Consider the following 22,405-nt stretch of genomic DNA (forward strand, 5'->3'; position numbering starts at 1 on the left):
AACAGTACCTGACAAATTGGGACAACTGAGGCATGTTAGGCAAGCATCACAACCTCCACCCATCTGTACTGTATACAGAATGTGTGTGTGTGGGGGGGGAATGAACACAACAATAAGTACTGTGTTCATTCCACAGAAGCAGAACCTTGTTTGGTAAGCAGCCTTTGCATGTCATCCTTCAGTAACTATGATTTGTATGGTCTGAAAATGCAGAGCCACAAATGCTATTCTTAACTGAGCTCGTGAATGTATCCTTCACAGCAGTGGGGCTGCTTTTCACCAGGCTAAAACAAGGAACAAATTTATTAATTGCATAGCACCCAAGTTAGGCTGAACATCAGTGTATAAGCAACTTATGTATGAGAAAAGGCTAATACTATTTTAGTTCTATTTTAAATGTCTTTTTACTTAAGGAAAAAAATGAGTAAGGGGGGATATAATGGAGGTCTATAAATTTATGAACAGGGTGGACAAAGTGGATTTAGAGACATTTCCCCCTCACAATATTAGATCTTGGTATCAGCCAGCGAAACCGACTGGATGTGTTCAGGACTGACAAAAGGAAGCACTTCTTACACAGAGCAATGGACTTTATGGAATTCAAGAGGGTGGGTTTTTCTGTTGTCATCATCACCAACATTTTCTTCTGTTGTTTACTTGGTTAAAATTGAATTAGTACATATATAGAAAAGCACACTATTACAGGATGTAGTGATGACCACTGGCTTAGATAACTTTCAAATAGATTGTGCAAATTCATGAGAATTGACAGCTAAAAAGCCCACTAACTGAATGGGACATCTGTATACAGAAAATATACAGAATTATACAACTCTGAATATCGCTCAAGCTTAGATTTGGTTAATTGCTGCTACTCACAATATTATACTTTGCCTTTCTGCGATAAAACCTTGCTCTGAGATGAGGAGCTGCAGAAAGAGTTTCTTTAAGGCAGACAGTTGCTTTTCTGTCTTACTGTATAATGTGTACTGGTGCTTACCGTTTTTAATAATTTTATGTAATCAGAGGTCTGCCTGAAAAGGGGGGCTATAAAGCATCATTATAGCAGCAGCAGAGCAGAAACATCCTTAGAGGTTTTAAATAACAGAATGAAATGAAATGAAGGAAGAGATGAACATGGCCTGATCTAGCAGTGCATTTTTGTGCTTTTGTATTCAGTAAACATCCCAGCTGTGCTAAATATAATTTTGAGGACCCACATTGGTGTATAATCCATACAGCCAGGATTCCTCACTTAGATCATGTTTTAATTATTGTTCAAGTAAGCATAATTTTGAAAACGACCACCCATTGCCTGCAAAAATTATTCCCTGTTGGGAAACAAGATTGCCTGCACCCACCTTTGTTTGCATGGTGGTGATGATGATGATGATTAATTTCCTTTCATGTTCTCTTAAGAGGCCTCAGTTGGCTCTGACATAAGGCACAACATGACAGACACTGGGGCTCCTAACCTGCCTGTTAAGATTAAAGGCCTGGACACCAGCTTAGCTCTTGGCTTTGGCTTGTGCTCCATAGGGATGCATTGTAGAGGGATGCTTGGGATTCTTGGAGGTGGGGGGCTCTGAACTGGAGTGGTCTGACTATTTCAGGGCAGAGACTGTGTTGAGAGGAAGTGTGATTTGTCAGTTTGCCTGGCTCTGAGCCACCAAAAGAACTAGGCAGGGTTTGTAACAAGAGACCCTGTCCCCTGCAGCCGCCACAGCCATGCCTGTTTGTCATGAATAAAAACTCCCTGGTCAAATACAGAAGGAAATGGAGAGGAAAGAGAGGTTGTAGTTAGTGACAAGCAAAGTACCATGCTGGGTGTTTTTTTGTGTGAAAGTGCAGCCGCCATTGGTAGACATTCTTCTTTCCAATAATGTATATTCCACATCGCTTTCTAGGAATAGTACACACAATGCACTTTATCTCCATAGCCCTGGGAGTGCCAGCTTGGCCTCGAGACTCTGGATGCCTGGGGCCGTGGGTGCTATGCAGCATGCATGGCCCTGGCGCTGAAATTTGTGGGTGCCCGGCCCCTTCATGAATAATAATAATAATAATAATAATAATAATAATAATAATAATTTATTATTTGTACCCCGCCCATCTGGCTGGGTTTCCCCAGCCACTCTAGGCGGCTTCCATAGAAACCAAAAATACACTAAAATATCACAGATTAAAAACTTCCCTGAACAGGGCTGCCTTAAGATGTCTTCTGAATGTCAGGTAGTTATTTATCGCTTTGACATCTGATGGGAGGGCGTTCCACAGGGCAGGCGCCACTACCGAGAAGGCCCTCTGCCTGGTTCCCTGTAGCTTTGCTTCTCGCAATGAGGGAAGCGCCAGAAGGCCCTCGGCGCTGGACCTCAGGCAGAACGATTGGGGTGGAGACGCTCCTTCAGGTATACTGGGCCGAGGCCGTTTAGGGCTTTAAAGGTCAACACCAGCACTTTGAATTGTGCTCGGAAACGTACTGGGAGCCAATGTAGGTCTTTCAAGACCGGTGTTATGTGGTCTCGGCGGCCGCCCCCAGTCACCAGTCTAGCTGCCGCATTCTGGATTAGTTGTAGTTTCTGAGTCACCTTCAAAGGTAGCCCCACGTAGAGCGCATTGCAGTAGTCCAAGCGGGAGATAACCAGAGCATGCACCACTCTGGCGAGACAGTCCGCGGGCAGGTAGGGTCTCAGCCTGCATACCAGGTGGAGTTGGTAGACAGCTGCCCTGGATACAGAATTGACCTGCGCCTCCATGGACAGCTGTGAGTCCAAAATGACTCCCAGGCTGCGCACCTGGTCCTTCAGGGGCACAGTTACCCTATTCAGGACCAGGGAGTCCTCCACACCAGCCCGCCCCCTGTCCCCCCCAAACAGTACTTCTGTCTTGTCAGGATTCAACCTCAATCCATTAGCCGCCATCCATCCTCCAACTGCCTCCAGGCACTCACACAGGACCTTCACCGCCTTCACTGGTTCTGATTTGAAAGAGAGGTAGAGCTGGGTATCATCTGCATATTGATGGACACCCAGTCCAAACCCCCTGATGATCTCTCCCAGCGGCTTCATATAGATGTTAAAGACTTTTGTGAGTGCTTGGGCACCCAGGGTCCCAGGGAGTCAGCACCTATGCACAGTCCTGTACAACCTGGTCTTTGCCAAGACACATGTATTGCATATTTGGCTTTCAGGAAGCTGAGGTTAGGGTTACCAGCTTTCTGCTATTGCACAGGTCTGACTGGTCCAATATTGTATTGGCTGGTTATCAAGGTCTGAAAAAGAGTGAACCTCAAAGCAGGTCTGAAAAAGAGTGAACCTCAACTGAGATGTTTGCTGCCTATCCCCGTGACCCTTTAGGCCAGATTCTGCAGGACTGTACCTATTGATCACAAGATTTCTGCCCTGGCAATTGACTGCTACTTCAGATGCTTCAAGGGTCCCTGGGACAGCCCCAGATTTACAGAAGCCGTCCTGGTTTCTGATTTGATCCTAGAATGTCCCACTTTTTCTTAGGATGCTCCTACTTTCATTGGAGAAATGTTAGATGGTATGCCACTTGGCCCTCCATTATGATTATTTGACATCATTAAGCCTTTCCTAGCAATGGGGTTTTAATTAATTAATTTATCAGGTATCCTGATTATGAAAAAGGCAATGTACAACAAATTAAAAATAAAACAGGATTTGCCCATAGGCTTACAACCATAAGGATGGTTGCCACACTTACTGTCAGGGATGCTACATGATGTTATGTAGCTTGTGGAGCCCAGCGGAAAAATAAAGGCCAGAGAGTAAGCAAACCATCAGAAAATCACATTAGCATCAGAATTATTTCCAAAACAAATTTATTGTGTGTACACCACTATTAACATCAATTTCACACTATTGTCACTAACAAAATATGTGTCCCCCCCAAAAAAAATCATGCAGTTATAAGAGCGTATTGCATGGACAGGCGGAGTCCCCCAAACCCATGTGGAATAACGACTCAACACAACGTGCTATGGGATTAAAAATTGGCCACAACTTTATTATGTTTCAGATATGGGTAGACCTTGGCTCAGGCATTGGGCGTTTATCCCTCCCAGTCACCCATTGGGGATCTGGGGAACATCAGGGTTATCCAGAGTGTGTGTGGGGGATGGGCTGGCTCTGGAGAACATATGTTCAAGCAGAGCGAGCCTGCCCCCATTACGCCGCCATCGCAGGGGAGAGCAATAACAACTTCTAGGCGTATGGCCAAAGCCTTCCCTCAAAACAACCCCTTTAACGGGGAACCCTGGGATCACAGCCACAAAGAGAAGGGGGGCGTAGGTCACCACTACACGCCCACCCCTATTTAGGGAAGATAGACTAAAGGATTCCGCCCAAGGCCTGATACCACCAAAGTTGTGACCTTTTGCTATGGGAAAGGCAAACCTGCCAATGCAGAAGAATTCCTTTCTGGCCCTTCAACAGCGACCTTGATGTAGCAGCGCCCGTGTACCTGTGGTGAAAAGGCTAACCTGCAAAAGAAGTCTTAATTGAGGGAGGGTAGGGTGGGAGAAGCTCTGGAGCCAGCTGACGATTCCCAGGTAAGATCCTCCCCCTATTGTGTGGGCAGGGTGATCCCTCCCCCTACCTGGCCTGATCACCTGGGCAATGCCTCCCCAGGCGGGATTGGGCAACTGGTTGAGGTAGGCGGAGACCTCCAGGTATCCCACCTGGGGAAGGTGAAGCCAAGCCTGTGCTAATGGTGCTGCATAGGGTCCAGGGGGCTGTGTGTGACCACAACAAAGGGCGCCCCCCATTTAATGTGGGGAGCGGTTATTGTGTTTAAAAGATGGAAATGCTCATATTTTTGTTTCAGTGTAGCAAAATGTAAGTAATTTTAAAAACTTTCCCCCATGCACTCAGAAAAATCTGATTTGAAGGTTGCAATAAATTTAACCCCGTCACTAATATGATAGTAGTTATGATACATGTATGATATGCTTTCAATACTGTTTGACCTGTAACAGCTTTGCAGTGATCATATTGGCTGTGCTTCAAAACAGTGCATGTTCTGCAACATCTTTATGAAATCCTGTAACTTCTATACCAAAAATGTTCTGCTTTATTTTTTATTTCCCTTTTGTTGCACTGTAATACAGGAATGCCTCTCCAGGTGTCAATAATGCGGTAGCATTAGAGAAGCATTGCGGAACAACTAATAAGGCAGAACTATATGTGGATAGTCCAGTATAAGTCCAACGTTAATGCACTATTAATGTGTCAATGACAAGTTGCAGAAGACACACACAAATCCTGTCCCTAAAACCCAACAGTCTGCAAGAGCCCTGAGTTAATTAATTCCACATGCAGTTAGGGGTGCTAATGCCCTTGGACATAGGTTTTGCACCTCAGTAAGAACGGGGTCATGAACATGCAACAGAAATGGAATCATGAGTCCCAGATGGTGATGTGAAAGTCCCATTTTTCTTTCCCTGTTTTCCCTGTTTAAATTTACAACGCTTTAAACTGAAACACTTATTTGATGTGTCTAGATCCAGCATGGCCAGTGTCTCCTTTTGATGCAGATTCCCCACCAAATAAACTACTCCTAAAATAACTTTGCAGCAGAAGAACTAATTAATAAATGGACTAGAACGCCTTTGGAGTGTGGCACATCTGGTAACTGTCTCAAGATAAATTTTCCACTGTATTTTTCTTACAGCTAACCCCTTGGAGTTTGTTTAATTCTTTGGAATTGAGGACTGCTGCTTTTGCAAAAGTTCTGCTCTCCTGCTGTTTATGTAAACACAATGATCCATGGGTTGTTCCTATGCAATGAGTCTCTGGCAGACAGTATTCAAGACTGGGGCTTGTTTGCTTTAGAAATGCCAATGAGTCATCTGTTTTCAGCATATTATCACATGCAAAGAATTCTCACAGGTAACTGCTGACTGGACTAGGTGACCCTTCCAAATCTAAAATCCCATGACTCTATGATTCTGTATAGAATGCGTAGAACGTGGGTGCTGATTCAAGGGGTTGAGCAACTATTTTGTAAAGAACAATTTGTTCAGTGATTTCATCCTTTGTCTCTTAGATAAGTTGACTGGAACCTTGTTCATTTTACCAAAGCTGTGAACAAATACTATGTTCTGAGGGTGTGGCAGGCTTAGACACAAGGATCCTGCTTCTAACCTCCACATGTTCATCCAGTCTGTACAAAACTAATGAATAAGCTCTATGTGCTTATGTGCTGTATGTGGGACCTACTGTTTATCTTCCATTTTTTCAGAAGCTTAGATGATCACAGAGATTTCAGGTTTGGACTGAGGTTATAGTCACTGCAGTCACCACAATTTACCAGAGTTTCAGTCAATTGAACAGGGATTATAAGCAAACTGCCATTTTCCCTTGAGTTCTTTGGTGCTGTCATCTGAAAACGCTCTCCCTGTGATAAGTGAGCCCCGCCTGATCTGTAGCATTAAGAAGTGATTGCTGCATGGGCATCTGCTTGGAGTGCCCACACCACACATTAAACATACCTGAATCTTGCCAAGGTTGCTCCAGTTTCACTTGAAGTAGAGGTTGTGTTGTGTGTTCTTCTGCTCCTAATGAAGGGCCTGGCAGTTTTGTCCGAACGTGCCTAGATTGAAACTCAACCAACATTCTCATCGTGCCATTTAGTCAAATGAATTGCCCCTTACTAATCCCCTTCCTACACAATAGCATGATCTGGGTGCCACATATTTGGGGCAACTGCAAATTCATTTTGTCTGGCTTAACAGGTGGTCATTATTAATAGCCGTCTTTGGACTGATTCATAATCTGTTTCTTTTAAGGTCTACACAAATTAAACTTTTGTGTATGTTGCATATGCCTTGTGTGTGGACAAGCATGCCCCTTATCTGTTAACTCAAAACATTATTCAGAGATTTATTTATTTATTAAGGACTGTGAATCTGGACAAATTACTGTGGCCTGTTCACAAGACAAGTTCAACAAGTGCAAATCTGCTGAAAATGTCAATTATTGTTCAGTTATAATAATAATATTATAATAATAATATCTTTATTGTCATTGCCCCCTCTCAGGGACAACGAAATTACTTGACTGCTCCAACTTGTGTGAATTGTCTTTCTGAACAGAGGCTGGGGCAGGTGTCCTTTCAGCCCCTTCCAGATCTCTGGTTCTGTTAAACATAATTAATGAAATTGGAATATGGCTTAATGAAATCCTAGTCTAGCCTCACGCCAGATCAATGTCCAGTAGAACAGTTCTGTTATGCAGGTGATTGATTAACCCCCTTCCAAAACTGCTCTGAGCGTATGTGTATACTTCTGCACAGATACTCAGCAAAAGTGTTTACACCAGGGAATGCCTTTTCAGGGTTTTACAAATTCCCCAGTAGCACACAAACATACATAAACCAATGCCTTGTCAAAGCAATGTCTCAACTGTAGACGGAGAACTGAAGAAATTCTTGAAAACATGACACGCAGAATTAATGTAGCTCTTCAGACACCCTGTTGTGCACAAAGAATGCCTTGTATTATGGGATTTAGCAAATATATATACAAAGACCTGATTTATTTTGGGCATGCATGCCTGATGTTTCTCTTGAGTATCTGGTGTAGATGGGGAGTTTCATTGGCATTGCCAGCAAGTGACTTCTGTGTACGCCTGCATTACTGAAATGCTTAACAAGATCTCGTTTTCACAGACTGACAGGCCAAAGTCTGGAATGCTGCAGCTCTTCTACTAGCTTAGAGATTTTTGGAATATTAAGCAGTATACAAATGGTTATAAACAAACAAACAAACAAACAAACAAACAAACAAAAGCACATAGGCATGTTATAGGCTAATGGTTTCCAGACTTTCTGCCATCAGGGAATGATTTCTGCATGGTATGGCGGGGAGCCCCTGTTAACTGGCCAAGGGACACTCCCCTGCGCATGTTACAGAAGATTCTTGGTCACGTTCTAAGACATATTCTCAGGTCAAGAGCGACACTTGCTGGGCCTGCTGGGCCTCACCCTTGCTCTGTACGTATAACTGCAAGTGTGCCCTAGGATGCCTCTAATTTCATAGAATCATAGAGTTGGAAGAGACCACAAGGGCCATCGAGTCCAACCCCCTGCCTGTTTATTTATTAAACCCCCTATCTGTTCATTTATTAAAACATTGCTATGCTGCCCTTCAGTTCAAGATTTCCAGTGTGGTTTACACTGACTAATACAAACACAATTAAAAAATCAATCACAGGAGGGGAGAAAATGCATCAGAGGTTAAAAGCTTAAGGAAATGAATATGTCTTAGCCTGGCTCCTAAAGGATATTAGTTTAGGTGCCAAGCAAAACTGGGAAAGGAGTTCTACAAGTGGGGTGCCACAGCTGAAAAGGCTCTCTCCTATATAGCCCACTCACTTTAGATGGAGGGGATACCCAGAGGAAGATCTTAGTATATGGACAGGATGGTGTATCCAGGTCCCAAGCCATACAAGGCTTTAAAGGTAAGCACCAGCACCCTGAATTGCAGTGGAAGTGGACTAGAAGTTATGGAAAGTCAAGTCAGTTGCATTCCCAGTGCCAGGACCCACTCAGTTTAAAACACAGGTGCTAGGTTACTAACGGCAGTTTCCAGTCATTCTTCAAAAGCAGCCTTATGTACAATGAATAATTTTCCCAGATAACTCCTCGTTGCAGTGAGCAAGCTGTCTTTCAGGGAGCAGGGAAATGGCTAGGAAAGAAGAACTGAACGCTTTCACACTTCTAATTTCTCTGCTTCAAATCAGTCCCAAGCAGCTTATGTTTCTCATGAGATTTATAATGGGTGCAAAACTATTTCAGTCACACTTAAAATTCCAAGCTGGCAGAAATCATTTGGGCAGGGAAAGAGTTAAATGCTCATAGTGAAGCACTGTTTCCTGGCCTAAATCAGTTGTTTGGCTATAGTTACATAAATGTGCATGCAATGTGCATGTAATGCATTGACCAAATACAAATGCTTAGCTGCCTGGGCAAAGAGTTTAATACTGAACGATTTTTCTGTGTTGAGAACTTCAAAGTAACTGCAGGCATGGGGAGAAGGGTAGCCAGAAAGCTTAACTTCCTTCTCTTGATGGCTGCTACCTCAAGGCATTCCTTGCATATGTAAATGGGCCGTCACAGATGTAACAACACAGACAACATTTTACCTCCCATGCAGTGATTTTCAGTGGAGACTTGTTAGTGATCAAGCGTACAGCCATCAAGTGACGTACATGCATGCATGTGACTATGAAGCAGGCAGTAGGTTCCTGATAAGCAGTGGGCTCTGATAACTAGTGGCTAGTCTGAATTCATGGAGCTTGTTATACCCACATGCCTGAGTTGGGGGCTTAAAAGGAAAAATAATAATGCTTGGCTTGGAATATGACCAGGGCAGGGGGAATAGTTTGAAGTCTGAAACTGGCAGGGAAAGGTTACTAAGAGCATTTTGGCAGGCACAAGCAACTTTGTAGGCTGATGGGGTACCGAACATGCTAGTCTGAGGTTGGCTTTGCCTTTCTGTGTGACTGCTTGCTTACTGCCTAATGGATCTGTGAATGAGTACTACAAAATACCGAATCTGTCCCAAAGCTACATTCTATTTTCCATGAGCGTTCTTCCTACTGTTGAAAGACTTTCTCCCTTTCCCCTCAGTTTTCAGCACTGCTTGAGAAAATGTTTACCTGTTTGTTTACATTGCCTCACCTCTCTCAGTTAACTCCATTTCCCCTCAGTTATGTCATAGCCAATTCTGGTTAGCCACGTAGTGTTGCAATGGCATCCCATTCACCATGCTCTTCCTCATGGGTAGGCAAACTAAGGCCCAAGGGCCAGATCTGGTCCAATCGCCATCTAAATCCAGCCCACAGACGGTCCAGGAATCAGCGTGTTTTTACATGAGTAGAATGTGTCCTTTTATTTAAAATGCATCTCTGGGTTATTTGTGAGGCATAGGAATTCGTTCATTACCCCCCCCCCCAAAAAAAAATATAGTCAGGCCCCTCACAAGGTCTGAGGGACAGTGGACCGGCCCCCTGCTGAAAAAGTTTGCTGACCCCTGCTCTTCCTGTTTGGCTTGGCTTGTTCATTTGATCAGTCCAGGGAGAAGAAAGGAGCAGCAACCAGGGGGGCGGGGAAATGACACCAAAGTAGTGGTGTCACACTTCACAATTGCAAAAACATGACTATTTTCACAGTGTGCTTTTCAGGAAATAGTTCTATTTCTTAGTAACTACTGTTTTTTGCCTTCAAACCAAAGACGGAGAATATTTGGCACAGCCCTATAAAACACCCTTGAGATACCCACTATTCCTTACCTCCACAGGAAGCCACCTCCATTAAGCTACCTTAGAACTTCCTGCCATGCAAGGATCGGGGAGTGAAAACAATCTGAAGCACCACTGAGATGGCATTCCCTTTGCAGTGCTTCCAACCCAGCAAATCTAGTTAAGATGAAGGACCTACCAAACTCTACATGATTGGCTGCCAAAGCTGACCCTTGGCAGTGTATGCCAATCTGCCCTAGTCCTGCTGTCTCCATCCTGTGAGGAAAATGAATACTTTGCCATTCCCCCCACCCACCTCGCCCCAGCCAAAATTTACTTCTTGCCTTGCTACCTACAATCAATGCAGCAAAGCTCCTGTCTCTGACAAGGATCGGTAGTTATTTCACTAGGAAGCATTTAGTTGCTGGATTAAGACAGATTTACTTTCAGCTGCTCGGATCAGTCTTTTTGGCCAGCCTTTAGCGCAGCCTTTGGAGACAGAAGAGGCTGGAGATCTGCTGGGACCGGTATCTAAAGGGTGTCCTTAATGCACTGATCAACAGGAAGAGCGGTGACGTTGCCCTCTTCCTCCTGGATCATTTTTCTGCCCAGCTGCCAGGACACATCTTTAACTGGGTCTCTCTCTCTCTCTCTCTCTCTCTCTCTCTCTCTCTGTTAGGTCTAGGGTGGGAGGGAGGGGGTTAGGAGCAGAAAGAGGAGTTCTGCTGTGCCTGCTGGGAAGGACAGCTAAGGAGGCAAAGCTGGTTGAGAAATATCATCTGGTAAACACATAACACCCCCAGCCTCCTCCATTCCTATCCCTCCCACCACTGTGCTTCGGAACATTCAATCCCCTCTTTGATGGACGTCCAAGAAAATACTTCTTCCACATCCTAAACTTGTTAGCACCAGTTAATCATCTTAACCTTCTTCCCCTCCAAATATATGCTCCAATGAGTTTCCCATCAGCGACAGTCACTGAAGACCAGGCAATACTTCTGAGGTTGGGTTGGGTTTTGACGTTTAAAACTAGCAGCAATTAATGATTAAGCTGTTGCCTTCACCCTGAGGTAAACACGGGTTCTCTTTTTACTGAGTTGGTGCTCCATATTATTAAGCAAAAGGTATGATTATTAAGCAAAACAGAAGAACTCACTTCTTTCCCCTCAGATTAAAGGAACCACTTCCCATTTTTGTATGTCTTAGCATGGCTGTGGAAGAAGAATTTCTGAAAGTAACAGCCTTCCACAACTGTATGAAATTCAAATGACATGTGCTATCTTCATTCTCACAGGTGCTTAATTTTAGCAAGCCGACATCATGCTATTAAACTCCTCCTCTCTTTTTCATTGAGAGCCCATACAAAGGAACAAGCTAGTGTGCCAAGTTTAGTCAACTGTATCATCCTTCCAAGTGGTAAGGAGGATTTTACATGTCAGGTGCAGCTGTGTAGTAAAACATGTGGCACAATGTGTGGTAAAATGGTCGCCTTGATGTGGCTCTGAGAAAGTAATTAAACATAGGGAGGGCAGACTTCAGCCTTATAGAATCTACTTTGTATTTTATTAGGATCCTGAGGCCACCAACTGGGATAATGGGAGAGATTCAGGTTTTGTTTTTTTGCGAAAATTACCGAATTTGTACTTTCTGAAACAATACATGAACCAAAATGCAGCTCTCCTTCAAAGTTTGCTCTTCTCCAAAATTTGCAATGCAGTTTTCTTGTAGTTGTGTACAAGTATGTGTATATTAGGGGAAAATGTATATAAAGTGCAGATACTCATTATCATACTGAAATGCATTAGACTGGAGGGGGAATTGCTTGCTAAAAATGTATATATTAGGGGAAATGTGCACTAAAATGCTGGCAATTTTTGATTTATTTATAAAACTATTTATATACTGCTAAGTCGCACTGTGGTCTAAACCACAGAGCCTAGGGCTTGCCGATCAGAAGGTCGGCGGTTCGAATCCCCGCAATGGGGTGAGCTCCCATTGTTTGGTCCCAGCTCCTGCCCACCTAGCAGTTCAAAAGCACATCAAAATGCAAGTAGATAAATAGGTACCGCTCCGGTGGGAAGGTGAACAACATTTCCATGCGCTGCTCTGGTTCTCCAGAAGCGGCTTAGTCATGTTGGCCACATGACCTGGAAGCTGTCTGCAGACAAACACTGACTCCCTTGGCCTATAGAGCGAGATGAGCGCACAACCCCAGAGTCGTCCTCGACTGGACCTAATGGTCAGGGGGTACCTTTACCTTTTTAAGTCATAAAATGAAACCCAGAGCAGTTTACAACAATCGTACATTTAAACCATACAATAAAAAAGTTAAAATCAGAAATCAGGTGGCAGTTGTGAAGTGACGACACTAAAAACCTTGTTTCTTGTTGTTGTCAAATGAACCTTGCCAACTCATGGAACAACCAATGATGCTTCTGCAGATAATCTCAGTGATCCAACTGGAATATAACCACCCACCCAAAGGACACCAGAGAAGGGACCAATTCAGCTCCCCTTAGGAGGAAGTTCCACAGGGTACTGTGATCAAAAGGGCCCTGTCCCACGTCCTACCAACTGTACCTACCTTCTTAGTGGGCTGCAGAGAGGAGGACTACAACTGATGGACAGGTTCATGTTGGAAGAGAAGGTTCTGAGCCATGTAGGACTTTATATAGGTAAAATAAAATAAAATCAGCAGCTTGAATTTGGCCCAGAAATGAATTGGAAACTAATGTAAATTAAAACAAGACCAGAGTAATATGGTCAGAAAAACAGGCACCAGAAATTATTGTGGCTATTGCATATTTACACCAGCTGTAGTTTTAGAACACTTTTCAAGAGGAGCTCCGTGTACAGTGCATTGCACTAACCTAAGATGGATTTGACTAAGGGGAGATATGCTTTCTCCAGGAATAGATGCAGTTGGTATACTGGTTCAAGCTGACAAAAGCACTCCTAGCCACAGCAGCCACATAGCCATCTAGGAGCAATGGCAGGTTCAGGAGCACCCTTACATTTGAACCTAGCTCTTCAGTGAGAGTGCAGCCCCATCCAGAAAAGGTTCCAATCCCTGTTCACATTTCTACTAACCAATAATACTTGTGTCCTGCCATGGTGGCTATATTCTAGCTCCACTTTTGGGGGCAGTTGCTGGGAATCACAAGCAAGCAAAGTGCTGTTGTGCTCAGGTCTCGCTTTGGGGCTTCCCATGGGCATCTGGTTGTCCTTTGTGAGAACAGGATGCTAGACTAGATGGGCCACTGTCCTCATCTGGCAGGCTTTTCTTATGACTGCACATTCATTCCCTGTGCCTTTTGAACAGAACTTTAGTGCAAGGAAGCTAATAACTGGAGTGTGAAGATGTAACAAGCAGGCTATGAACATTCTCAGCCTGCCCAGTCATGTGTAAAGCAAATGAAGAGAACCAGAACCAGACATGCCTGATCGCCAGGAGATGACTTGACCCTCCATACTGTGTCTGTGTCTGTGTCTGTTTCAGTTAAACATCAACTCTGTATACAAACCTGCGAGCTCTGCAGCATCTCAATATACAAAAGACTGGGGGGTTTAAACACCAGAGTTTTAGCAATTCCATTATTTATGTGTTTGATTTAATTTCACCTATGAATCATTCCTCATAAAGCATCCCAAAGTGATTAACAATTAAAACAAGAAGGATGCATATAGAAGCAAATGTTAATCCAACATATATTACAGACTGGGATAAAAATATCCACTTAAAAGCCTTCAATGAGTGCTGAAGACAATAGAGACTGTGCCTGTCTAACACGTGAGGGGAAGGAGCTCCAAAGGGTTGGTGCCACACACTAAAGGTCCAATTCCTACATCATACGGAATGGATCTCCTATTGACATGGTATCTGCAAGAGGTATACAGCACAGTTCTTGGTTGGGAGAGACAATCTTTTAGGTGTCCTAGTCCCAAGCTTTATAGGGTGTTGCACACCAGTACCAGCATGTTGAAATTAGCCCAGTAGCTAATTGGAAGCCAGTCCACTTATGTAGCATTTTAGACTCAAGAGTCTGCAGTATGAAACCCTGGGACTAGTCTTCACAGTTTAAGACTTGGTTGGGTCAGACCAAAAGTCCACATTGTCCAGTATCGTCTTTCCAACAGTGGCCAGCCCAATGTTGCCACAATAGGGTGTGTTGAATTTTTCAACTTACACTGCCTCTCAGCATTAACTCATATTTTTACAAGAAATTTAACTTGAGTCCTCAGGTGCAGCCTCCCTAGCTCTTCATAGACCCCCAAAGCCTTCTGTTATTGCCTTCAAAACACTTGAAAATTACTTTTCACCCACCAAGCTGAATGCAGCCCATCAGATGTGCATTGCTGTCCCACCAAAGTTTGCACAGGCTTGTAGTAGGAACATTGGAAACCACCTCACAATGAGTCAGACTATTGGGCCATCCATCGCCGTATTGTCTACACAGATTGGCAGCAGTTCTCCAGGATTTCAGACAGGGCTTTTTTCCAGCCTTGCTTGGAGATGCCGGGGATTGAACCTGGGACCTTCTGTGGGCAAAGCAGATGCTCTACCACAGAGCTACAGCCTTTCGCTTTGTGTTAGGCCGTCCTGTGGTTAATCTCACTGCTGTAGCGGCCTATTGGGGACTACAAAACAGGAAGGCTGTCAGGTAACAGGCAGAGCAGAGTTCACCTCCAGTACACCTGGAGGCTTATAACTCAGAATCACCGAGCAGAGGAATATGACTGAGTGGAAGGTTCCTAACTAGATAAAGCTGTATTGCTGGGTTCTTCTAATAAAATGTTTGGAAACCACTTAGCTAGAGCTCTGTCTGCTGCTAGTTGTATATTATACTTGGATTCCATATTGCAAAACCAGAAGGGTGAATCTCTCCATCCAGGTCCACTGTACTTTTCACCTGTTTGGGTGTTTGAAATATTTGAGGCTTATTCGAAAAAGGGGCATAGTGCTGCACTTGCAGAATTTTGTGCACAATTGCTAGCAGTGCCCTGACCACAGATCTGTCCACCAGAACACACTCTATGGCACTCCTGGGCCTTTGTGGAGAAAGGAAGGCTCTGTCGTAATGCACACCCACAAATCTTACTTGCACATATGTTATGCGATTCATGCCACACATGTTATATCTTTGGTCTTATTCCCATATGTGCTCTTGAGAGAGGGGCATCAATCAAAATATTTTCATGTAATTCATTCATACTGATTTTCTTGTTCTAATAAGACTGCAAAAGGGGTTGCCCTCTCTTCTTTTCATGATGTCATTGCTGTGCTGCTTTGACACCAGTCAGCTCAATCAGGACAAGGTAATTAAATAAGCATATTCCCCATGGAATCATGAGGATAGCAGGAGGAAGTGCAACACAGGGGGCAAAAAGGCTGATGAGTAGCACGTTTGTATACATACGCTTGGTAAGTCACTTTGCCAGCAAGAATATTACTCGTATGTCATGCGCCTTCCTCCCTCCCTGGAAGGAGGTCTATCTTTTCTCCTGCTTCCTCCCGCCTTTCAAAGTGAAAATGAAGATTATATCAGTCTAAATGGAATCTGAACTGACAGGGGGTTGTGTGTGGGACTTGTTTATTATGATTTGATATTGCTCCAGGCAACATGTGTAGTACAGAAGAGACCACCCAGCAAATTTCCTCTGAGGCGACACAGTCTTTGCCCCGCTTCCCTAAGCATCACAGCTGTGTGGGTCAGGCTGGGCCAGGTAGGGATGCAGTGGGAGATCAGGATGGTGTATGGAAAAAGTTAGAAAACATATGGGTTGCACAGTGTGGTCTCCCATAGAGTTAAGCTAATGGGCAAAGTTGAGGCCTCTAGTGTTCCCCTTTTCTAAGTTTGTGTGTTTGGTTTTTTTCATGGGGCCAAAGTAACAGCTGCTGGAATTGTGATCCTAGGCAGATCTGATCAAGCTGAGGGAAAGTCCTGATTTAATCTTAAATACTTCTCTGTCAGTTAAGTGTTTTAAGCAATATATAAAGAGTGCAGCTACTCACAGATATTACTGCAATTGGCTAATCCTAACCTTTGACCCAGGGACAAGCAGGCAAGCCCTGGTGCACTTTCAGTGAAAATAACCAAAGAAAAATTTGACGAGCTGGATGTTGTTGTTTTTAAATTCCACCATGTACTGAAGTGGCACTATTCCATTTTAATTTTTAAGCGGCTTGACTCCTTAGTACATGCCACTGCATTAGAAACTTCAGTGAAAACTCCTAACTTTGAATGTCGCCATTGCTTAGCTTTGCTGGATTTCAACCAATTACTATTTGAAGTCTATGAAATGCAAATTTTAATACAATAAAATACAATATAAGGAACAAAAGAAGTAATAAAAATTCAAAAATACAGCATCTAACACAGTCATTGAGATTGCTACAACAATCTTAAAAATCACCGAGTGCTGTGCCAAGGCTATCAGTAATTTTCAAGTCACCCATTGTGGGGGTGGGGAGGGGGAGAGTTTGGGAACAACTGGTTTGAATCATCATGTGACATCGTATTTTATTTGTTTACTCAACTTTCCTCCCAAAACTAGATCTCAATTTTAAGTCTTTTTAAAACATATATATAGGAAAAATTAGTTCAAAATGAGCTCTGTAATGCCAAAAAGAATTGCGGGGCTGGAGGAACCAACACATGACAGCTGGCACAACTAAAACCTGCAGTGGCTTGCACTCAGAAGAGAAGAGAGTCCACACTGCAGATCCTGTGGCATGGTGGGGGAAGCAATTAAAAATAAGTTAACTACGTTAAGTCCTATGGGGGTGGTGGTGAGGCAGCCATGATGAAGTTCAATCACCAAAGCTCCTAGTGGGATTACATTCATCCCAAGAGCCAAGGAGTATCCAATGATGCATGGACATCTTATGTCTGTTTTTTTTACCAGACAATTAGTGTTGATGCTCTTTATGTGTTGTAGGAGCAGGTACATTACCTTCCCTCCACCAGGTGCATATGGCACATAGTGGATTGACTGCACAGATGTGTTAACCAAATTTGTGTGATCTTTCTCATCCCAAAATCATGCCTTCTCATAGAGCACCCACTTCACATACAGCCTGCTAAGTGCATACAAACTAAGGCAAAGGCTGTTTACATACTCCTGTTTCCTCTGCATTCAATGTGCTCCCGCTGCCGGATTGGGAAGCGGTGTACACATGATGTTAGCCACAATCCATATCTGTCCTGTTGTTTCTCACACATGAAATTCTATGTTCTGATGTATTTCCCCTCCAAGCCAACTTTGAACTGAATTGAGACTTGAGACAAGGAACTGTGTTTTGGGCCAGAAATGTGTACATAGCCCTAGAGATCCACTGAAACTTTTTAGGTTGTCTTAATAAAATACTGGCATGCTTGTGCTTTGGTACTTCGACAGGCATTCTTTGGCACACAAAAAATATAATGGACAAATTTATCCTTCTGCTAATTATGGGGATTTGGAAGACAGTGGTAGCCATTCTCATCTGCCTTTTAGGTGGAGTATCACAGGCTCCAAGAGACAGCAAGCTGACTATTTGAGGGATGGATCTGTGGCTGTTCTAAAATCAGTTGTGCTAATTAGTGGTTATCGGAGATAAAAGTCATCTTGGGTGGATGCGAGCTTGGTTAGAAGAAAGTCCTTTCTGTATGTTTAAGTATCTCACAAATATGTTGAACAGGATTGTGAAGAGCCAATTACATGGAAAAATTGGAGACCCTAAAAAAATCCACAGGAACAACTGTCTTAACCCAGATTAAATGGTTAAGAAGAAAAAGAGAATCCCAAAATATCATGTAAGAAAAAAAGAGTGCTTCATCTTTAAAATACAAGCTGAATGTGGATGTTAAATGCCACATCAAATTAGTTTTATGATGAAAAGACTAAAGCATCTATCAAATGCTGCCGTTCTGCTCACGCAACAGAACTTCCTCCTCCTCTCCTGTCCCCTGAAACCCTCTATGCACCCTCAAAATCTTCTCCAGAGGATTGGGGGATGCTAAAGAACAGATTTTGAGAGCATGCGGGGAGATGAGAGGAAGCGGAAGTGCACCAAGGAATACATCTCTCCCTTCCTAATAAATAAACGTCAGCTTTAGGGTGGTTGATATTTTAATTAGCATTCATAGCTAACTGTTTGTCATAGCTATCTCGTTATCAATTAACATACTCCCAAATTTCTGAAAGTAATTGTGTCTCTGGGGGTTGTGGAATGCATTTGTCCTGCATAACATAGCACATGGAAGATAGTTTTCAAATTTTCCACTGATAGGATGCTTTGCTGCAGGACTTAATGAGAGAGACCTATTGTAACCGCTAACTAATACCCCGTAAATATCAGCACACAAAATAGACACCTGTTACACTGGGCCTAAATACCAGGAGGAACCTTCTTTAATGACAATGCAAACCCAGCACTGCTCTCTCATACTCTGGGCACTCTGCAGGCATTCCAGTTGTGTCCTCCAGATCTTCCTCTATTTGGCTGTCTTTGTTCCCTGCACATTCCTAAAGGAGTGGCCCAGCCTGATCCCAGCTGACTTCTTTTCTTCTTCATTTTTTAAATAAATGTTTCTAAAACTTTGTATGCACAGATGTGTTTTAAATTAAGTTAGCCTATTACATACATAGTTAAAGCTATGGTTTCCCCAGTAGTGATGTATGGAAGTGAGAGCTGGGCCATAAAGAAGGCTGATCGCCGAAGAATTGATGCTTTTGAATTATAGTGCTGGAGGAGACTCTTGAGAGTCCCATGGGCTGCAAGAAGATCAAACCTATCCATTCATAAGGAAATCAGCCCTGAGTGCTCACTAGAAGGACAGATCGTGAAGCTGAGACTTCAATACTTTGGCCACCTCATGAGAAGAGAAGACTCCCTGGAAAAGACCCTGATGTTGGGAAAGATGGAGGGCACAAGGAGAAGGGGATGTCAGAGGATGAGATGGTTGGGTAGTGTTCTCGAAGCTACCAGCATGAGTTTGACCAAACTGCAGGAGGCAGTGGAAGACAGGAGTGCCTGGCATGCTCTGGTCCATGGGGTCACGAAGAGTCGGAGACGACTAAACAACAACAACATTACATACTACGCTACATACATTATTTCCCTGAAGAGGGAAGCTGGGAGCTCCCCATATGCATCAGATTGAAAAATGTTGCCCAGAAGCTGCATTCATGCGCATGATGTTAAGGAGAATATTATTCTATATGAGCAGCTACGCTTGCACTTCAGCTCAGCCTTCAATACTCATAACAGGTAACATTATTCCAGAAATACATTCTATTGCCTGCCAGTGAGAGTTCCTTTATATTAAATGACTGTATCTACTTCCCTTCCACATTATCCTTAATTTTATAGAGGGTGATATAAAGAAGATGAACCTCAGAAACGCCTTTGATCTGAACATCTTAATGAATAGCAAGACGCAGGCATTACAGGATTTACTGCGTGGCTCAGGATGTAACAGCATTGCTGAGTTAAATTGCTGGAGATGATAAAGGCATGTATAGTTTTGAGGGGGATATCAAGGGCATTTCTAATTTCCTCTTCTGATACAAGGAAATTTGCAGCACTTGTGGTGAATGGTAAAATACGAATTTTCCCTACCACAAGAACTTTAGTTCAAGATATATGTATCTTGTAGGGGTATTTTATTTTCCCTTCCCAATTCCTGAGATGTCTATATATTTAATTTTTAAACAAAAAAAAGACAAAAAAAAGTATATTTCATTTTATTCTGTAAAGGTTGAACATTTACTTGCAATTCCACATAAATCCTCATATGACCATCTAAAAATGAAAAAAAGTGGAAAGTGAATTCCCGATCAAGAACAAAGCAGTGCCCTGCCAATATTTGCGCCTGTGTCTTAGGTCTACTTTTTCTCCAGAGTCCTGTTGCTGTGAAGGTCCCTACTAACCTTGTGGAAAGGATGGGGGCATCAGGATCAAGTGTAGGCATTTTTCTTCATCCCACTAGGCCACAAAGAATGCATCTTGGGGAGGGGGGGGGTCTACCTCTTAATCCAGTCTGAGTTTGTTGAATGATTCTAATAAAATACTTTTATATTCGAAGCAATGTGATGTGACAAGACATCACCTGATGTTATAGTCATCCAGTGATGAGCATACAGGTGTGAACCAGCTCATAATGAATGGAGGTCCATTATTTAATTGTGGATTGTTGTTCTGTTTCTACTTTCCCACAATGTGGCTTCTGGGATGTGAGATCCCATATAACAACTAAATTTCTCCATACATGCCAACTATTTTCTTTGCAGTAATGGTTGAATGAGCTGGAACAGTCTTCTAGCTTCAGTTTAGGTTCAAAATGGGAGGTGTCAAAATCATACAGCATGTCTTGTTTCAATGTGAGCCAAAGATATTGGCCATTTAATTAAAATGACTCATCATTTATATTTTTTCCATCACTGGAAACCAAATTGTCAGAAGAAGAATTCTTCTCATAATAGTTCAGCTGCATCCAATCAGCAACAAGAAAATGATGCTCTCTCTCTGTCTCTCAGATTGTGGATAAGAACTGAGAGGATCACACAAGTAAGCTTAAATACATGAATGAGAATGTGACCTAGCCTTTCTGCCAATTCCAGAGGTTTCTGATTTAAAGCTCTCTGATTGTGGTTCACCTCCAGTTCTAAAACCTATAATGCAACGCAGATGTTGTTAGGGGGTGACTGATGGACGGATGCAATTAATTTCCATTTCTCCATTGAGATAGAATACTAAAGTCTGGCGAATGTATTTGTCATGGTCCATCAAATCTATGAGGAGAAAATGGTAACTTGATCTTTGACCTTTCCCTCATAGATCATCATAAATTCATCAGTCTTTCTAATCAGACTGTTATACTTAAACAGTCCCCTGAACTTGAGCATTCATGACTTTTGGAGCAGTGGTTCATTATGGTCTGGTGGTTAAAGAGGGTTTAAAAACTCAGTTCAACATTTTTAACTGAGGTCAACAAGAGGTTATACATCTAATAATAATAAAAAGAGAAAGGTTCTCTCTTTCGTCAGGTAGTCAATCGAGCGTCATTATTTGCTGCTGCTGAAGGAGCATTAGAGAACTGATGTGAGGCATGAGCCCTGAGAGGACCCAGCCACCCCCTGGAAGGACAATACCACCTGCTCATTTGGCCGTGACTTTCAAGAAAGTTGAAGGGTCTGGGTATATCTTAGAGGCATGCCATGGATCCAGCAAAGAGTGAAAACAAGCCAGCTGCTATAGGTGAAAACAATAACACCTAACCCAGGTGATTCCTACTGCCTTTTGTATCTCCCACTAGTATAACATTAAAATCAGGATTAATGGGCAAAAGGCCTAACTTGTGTAATGGTTATGATGGCATCTCTGAGTGAGATGCAACTCTCAAAGCCCCACAGACTTTTTCTTTAGTCAGTCCATTTAGGGCATTGCTAGGTATTTAAAAGACTAGGTTCCTGGGGCCAAAGGATACAGTGTTCAGTAAAAAATTTGCACATGCTCGTTGATATGTATAAGCAATTTTGGGCTACCTCAATTCCTGTTCTCCCAGTAATCCATCCAACTGCCCTGTAAGGGTGACCACCATGCATAAGGTTGAGGTTGCAAGGCCTGGTTTTTTGATTCACAGCTCACACTTTAACCACTACACTACACCAGTCCTCACAAATCTTTGCACTCTGTATCCCTCTAAAAAGTACCAGAAAAACAATCATTCGTCACCAGCAAGATGCTGGTTGATCTCTGGAATAGAAAAATGGCACAAATGGTTAACATAATCACTCCCCTCCCCAAACCTCTCTCCCATCAGGAAGTGCTCAAGCTTCTGAGATTCTTGAGGAACCAGGGGTGATGAAGCAACTGGAAAGAGTTAGAGCAAAGCTGAAGGAAGACTTGCAATGAATCGGACTGAGAATGGGCTAGAGCTCATTTTGGGAACTACCCCACAGCACTCATCTACTTTGCTGCCAATGTTGCATTAGCACAGTGCTGGCCAACAGAGATTTTATTTAGGAGGTCTTATATTTGAACATCTTGTGTAGCGAGGAGGAACCTTTGGATGCCATCTGTGATCAATCTGCAAAACACTTTGTTGGTAAAGTCACTCATATTCCCTTACTTAGACTCCACATTTAGAGCAGGA

This window comes from Podarcis raffonei, chromosome 5 (genome assembly GCF_027172205.1).
Source record: "Podarcis raffonei isolate rPodRaf1 chromosome 5, rPodRaf1.pri, whole genome shotgun sequence".
Lineage (NCBI taxonomy): Eukaryota > Metazoa > Chordata > Lepidosauria > Squamata > Lacertidae > Podarcis > Podarcis raffonei.